The 6,000-nt window shown below is 39.5% G+C and overlaps 1 pseudogene; it reads right to left on the bottom strand.

Annotated features, from left to right (window-relative positions):
- Positions 1 to 6,000, bottom strand: part of LOC117088607 — a 15,152-nt pseudogene extending 9,152 nt beyond the window's left edge.

The following is a 6,000-nucleotide window of genomic DNA, read 5'->3' on the forward strand; positions in this document are numbered from 1 at the left end:
GGTGAGGCCTAATGGGAGGTACTATGATCATGATTGGGGGATCCCTCATGAGTACAGTAACGCCCTCTTGGGACTGGGGAGCTCTTATTAGTTCCTGTGAGAGCTGTTATTAGAAAGAGCATGGTAATAATAATAAAAAAAAAATGAAAGAAAGAAAACAAGAAAGAGCATGGCACCTCCCTCCTCTTGCTCTTGCTTCCTCTCACCATGTGATCTCTGCACACGCTAGCCGAGCTTCACCTTCTGCAATGTGTGGAAACAGGCTGAGGTCCTCACCAGAAGCAAATGCTAGCGCCATGCTTCTTGGAGAGCCTGCAGAACTGTGAGCCAAATAAACCTTTTTCTTTATAAATTACCCAGCCTCAGATATTCTTTCACAGCCACACGAAAGGACTAAGACATTATTATAAGGTTTTAGACATTTTACACATTGTATAAGATGTAGTGAAATACTAATTCAAAGCACAGACAGTCCCTGATTACAGTGGTTTGACTTACAGTTTTTCAACTTTATGATGAGTTCGTTGGGATGATTAAATGCATTTTCAACTTAACAATATTTTTGGCTTACAATGGGCATATTGGGACATAACCCCATCATAAGTTGAGGAACATCTGTAGATTATAATAAATTAAACGTGCACATAGCGATCTAGAATAACTACTAAAAGAAAATGCAAACATAGGTATAATTAAAGAGCTAAGAGAGAGACAAAATAGATTTAAAACACTTGATTAAACTAAAAGAAGGCAGGAAAGGAAGAACAAAGGAATAAAGAACAAATGTGATAAAACAGAACATACAGCAAGATAATAGACTTAAACTCAGTTATGCCAGCAATTACATTAAGTGTAAATGAACTAAATATGCAGTTAAAATACCTAGATTGACAGACTGGATTAAAACAAAATAAAATTCAACTATATGTTTCTTTTTTTTTTTTTTTAATAAGAAACATACTTTAAATATAAGATACACAGTATTTGGAAGTAAAAGAATTCTAAAAAGATATATTATGTAGGTACAACTCATAAGGAAGCTGGTGTGGCTCTATTATTAGTCAGCTAAGGTTACTTCAACACAGAAATATTACCATAGATAAACAGGAACATTTCATAATGACAAAACAGTCAATTCTTTAAGAAGATACAATTATAAATGTGTATGTACCTAATAACACAACTTACAAGGAGAAACAGAAAACCTGAATTGTCCAAATGTACTAAAGAAATTAAATGCAAAATAAAAATCCTTCCCACAAAGAACCCTTCTGGTTCAGGTGGCTTTACTAGTAAATTCTTCCATATATTTAAAGAAGAAATAATACTATCTTCACATTCTCTTATAGAAAATATTTTCCAGTTTCTTTTTCTTTCTCCATCCCTTCTTTCTTTCCTTCCTTCCTCCCTTCCTCCCTCCCTCCTTCTTTCCTTCCTCCCTTCCTCCCTTCCTCCCTCCTGCCATCCCTTCCTCCCTCCTTCTGTCCCTTCCTTCTGTCCTCCCTTCCTCCCTTCCTTCCTTCCTTCCTTCCTCCCTTCCTCCCTTCCTTCCTCCCTCCCTTCCTCCCTCCTTCTGTCCCTTCCTTCTGTCCTCCCTTCCTCCCTTCCTTCCTTTTTAAATTGAGACAGGGTCTTGCTTTATCACCCAGACTGGAGTGCAGTGGCATGATTATAGCTCACTGTAGCCTCGACTTCCTGGGCTCAAGTGATCCTCCCACCTCAGCCTTCCTAGTAGCAAGGACTACAGGCACATGCTACCATGTCCAGCTAAATTTTTTTATTTTTTTTAGAGACAAGGTCTTGCTATGTTTCCCAGCCTAGTCTCAAACTCCTGGACTCAGGCAATCCTCCCACCTCGGCTTCCCAAAGTGCTGAGATTACAGGCATAAGCCACCAGGCCTGGCCCCAATTTCTTCTACCAATCAGTATAACCCTGATACCAAAACTTAACAAAATAATCATAAGAAAACAAAATTACAAGTCAATATTTCTCATGAACATAGATGCAAAAATTCCAAATAAGAGACTAGCAACCAAGTTCAGCAAAATATAAATAAAGAATAATATATCATGAACAAGTAGGAATTATTCTAGGAATGCAAGGTTGACTTTACACATTAAAATCAATCAGTGTAATTTACCACATTAACAGAATAAAGGAGAAAAATAATCTAATTACCTCAAGATATGCAGGAAAAAAAGTTTTAATGTTCATTTATGACTTAAAATAATAAAAGAACTGGGTGTGTTGGCTTGTACCTATAATCTTAGCTACTCAAGAGACTGAGGCAGCAGACCCTCTTGAGCCCAGAAGTTTGAGGCCACAGTGAGCTATGATGGTGCCACTGTATTCCAGCCTGGGTGACAGAGCAAGGCATCATCTCTTAAGGAAGGAAGGAAAGAAGGAAGGAAGGAAGGAAAGAAGGAAGGAAGGAAGGAAGGAAGGAAGGAAGGAGGGAGGGAGGGAGGGAGGGAGGGAGGGAGGGAGGGAAGGAAAGAAGAAAGAGAAAGAAAGAAACAACTTTCAGCAAACTATAATCCTTCCTTCCTTGCTGTCTTGGATAGCAAGATCCAAGACAGGATCTTGCTATATTGCCCAGGCTAGAGTACAGTGGCTACTCCTAAATGCAATCATGCTGTATACTATAGCCTGAACTTCTGGTCTCAAGGGATCCTCCTGCCTCAGCCTCCAGAGTAGCTGGGACTAAAGCTGTACGCCACCATACCCAGTTTCAGTTTCTTTCTTTCTTATTCTGAAGAAGGCTATTTACAAAACTATCTCAGCTAGTATCACACTTAATGGTGAAATGGAGCACTTTCCCCCTTGGGTTGGGAGCCAGATAGGGATGTTCACTCTAATCACTTCTATTCAACACTGTACTGGAGGTCATAGCCAGTGCAATAAGGTAAGAAAAAGAATTATGAGGTATAAAATTGGAAAGAAAAAAGTTAGAGTCATTATTTGTAGATTACATTATTATAAGTATAGATAACTACAATCAAATGGTTAATATTAATACATGAATTTAGGTAGTTCAATGGATATAAAATCAATATACAAAATATCCATTATATTTTTATATAACAGCAACGAACAACTAGAAAATGAAATTTAAAAAGACACCACTTACAAATAGAACCAAAATATCAAATTCCTAGAAATAAATCTGATGAAAGTTTGGTAGGATTTCTCCATTGAAAACTACAAAATATTGCTGAGATAAATTAAAGAAGATGTAAATAAATGGAAGAATATGCTATATTCTTAGAATGACAGACAAGTATTAAGATGTTAACAATTTGATCTATAAATTTAATGCAATTCCAATTGAAATCCCCATGGGACTTTTGGTGAAAACTGACAAGATGATTCTAAATTTTATATGTAAACGCAAAGGACCTGGAATAGCGAAGGCAGTCTTCAAGACACTTAACAAAACTGGAGACTTACACTTTCAGATATCAAAACTTAATACAGTTAGTATTTGCACAAGGATAAACAAATAGGCTGATGGAACAAAATCTAGAAACTGGCCAGATGCAGTGGCTCATGCCTGTAATCCCAGCACTTTGGGATCGGGCAGATCACCTGGCGTCAGGAGATAGAGACCAGCCTGGCCAACATGGTGAAACCCCATTTCTACTAAAAATACAAAAGTTAGCAGAGTGTGGTGGCAGGTGCCTGTAATCCCAGCTACTTGGAGGCTGAGGCAGGAGAATTGTTTGAATCTGGGAGGCAGAGGTTGCAGTGAGCCGAGATGGCACCACTGCATTCTAGCCTGGGTGACAAGAGTGAGACTTCATCTCATAAAAAAAAACAAAAACTAGAAACCAGCTTATGTGATGTGTGACAAAGTTGCTAAAGAAATTCAGGAGGAAAAATGATGATCTTTTCAATAAGTGGTGCTGATATCCATATTTTTAAAAATTAAAGCTTGATTCTTACCTTATAACATACACAAAATTAATTCTAGGTGGAGGGTGGACCTGAAGGTGAAAAGTAAACAATAAAGTTCTAGATAAAAGCCTAGAGAAATATCTTCAAAGTCTTGAGGTAGATAAAGATTTCTTTCTTCCCTTTTGCATTTTAAATAGAGGCAGGGTCTTGATATGTTGCCCAGATTGGTCTCAAACTCCTGGCCTCAAGTGACCTTCCCGCCTTGGCCTCCCAAATGCTGGGATTACAGGTGTGAGCTACCATGTCCAACCAAGATTTCTTAAATAGGACAACAAACCCACTAACTTAAAAGAAAATATTGAAAATTTTGATTTTATTGTAATTATTTTTTAGATATTTGAAATACAACTTTCTTCTGATTCTAAATGAAAAGGAATGGGAATGATAGTAACAAACAAGATTTCACCACTGAATACCGTGGTGTGACTGTAGTCTCATATTTGAAACTCAGAAAGAAATCAACTGTGTTCCAAAACAGTGAAAGATGCAGGTCCAAACAATGAAGGTATTTTTTGAACTGCCACATTTACTCCAAAGCCTATTCATGTCCTTTGGCATCCCACAGGTGATAATAAAGTGGCACACACGCTGCACCACTGACATCGCAGGATAGCTTCCTATAAAACCAGACTCTAATGCTGGGCTCCAGCTTCATCCTCACAGGTCGTCCATCATCCTCATCCAGGAGATCAGTTATCTGAGCAACCTCTAATTTGTGCTCAAACCGTACTGCCACAGCTGGGTCCATGACAGCCTCTCATAGGGCAAGAGCAGGCATGGCAACCAACTCCAACTTAAGGTCTCCAATAAGCTTCCTAGCAAGCCAGAGGAGGGCTTTTCAAAGTTGTAGTAACTTTTTGGCCAGGTGCAGTGGCTCATGCCTATAATTCCAGCACTTTGGGAGACCAAGGCAGGTGGATCGCTTGAGCCCAGGAGTTTGAGATCAGGCCGGAAAACATGGTAAAACACTGTCTCTACAAAAAATGCAAAAAGTAGCTGTGTGTGGTGGTGCACCTGTAGTCCCAGCTACTCAGAAGGCTGAGGTGGGAGGATCACTTGAGCCAGGAGGCGGAGGTTGCAGTGAGCCGAGATTACACCACTACACTCCAGCCTTGGTGACAGAGTCAGACCCTGTCTCAAAAAATAAATAAATAAAAATAAAATAAAATAAAATAAAAAACAAAACAAAAATCCCAAAAGACAAAGTTGTAGTTACTTTTGGTAGAAATGTCATAGTACTGAAGATTGTTCTTTTGGTGGAAGACAATAGATTTTGCCTTCACTTTTCTATCTTTAATATCCACTTTGTTGTCACATAACATGATGGGGATGTTTTCACACGCTCATACCAGATCTCTGTGCTAGTTGGGCACATTGTTGTAAGTAACTCTTGATGTTACATCAAACATTATAATGGCACATTGGGACTGGATACTATAGCCATCTCTCAGTCCACCAAATTTCTCCTGGCCAGTTGTATTTATTTATTTATTTATTTATTTTTATATTTATATTTTTGGAGGGGACAGAGTTTTGCTCTTGTTGCCCAGGCTGGAGTGCAATGGCATGATCTCGGCTAACTGCAACCTCCGCCTCCCGGGTTCAAGCAATTCTCCTGCCTCAGCCTCCCAAGTAACTGGAATTACAGGAGCCTGCCATCACACCCAGATAATTTTTGTATTTCTAGTAGAGATGGGGTTTCACCATGTTGGCCAGGCTGGTCTCGAACTCCTGACCTCAGGTGATCCACCTGCCTCGGCCCCCCAAAGTGCTGGGATTACAGGCATGAGCCACTGTGCCTGGCCTATACATTAAATTTAAAAGGTCCTCTGTTGGTGTGAAACACAAGCAGATAAACCTCAACACCCAAGGTAGCTCTATACTTCTCAGATTCACCAGCCAAATGATGTTTCATGGATATAGTTTTTCCAGTACCAACATCACCAACCAGTACAAGTTTGAACTGGACTCTGGGCTCTCCTTGGGCAGCCATCGTCATGTTGCTTCCAGAAGCATCTCCACACCAATATGACTGGGCTGGA

The sequence above is a fragment of the Trachypithecus francoisi genome, unplaced genomic scaffold, assembly GCF_009764315.1.
Source record: "Trachypithecus francoisi isolate TF-2019V2 unplaced genomic scaffold, Tfra_2.0 Lachesis_group10, whole genome shotgun sequence".
Taxonomy (NCBI): Eukaryota; Metazoa; Chordata; class Mammalia; order Primates; family Cercopithecidae; genus Trachypithecus; species Trachypithecus francoisi.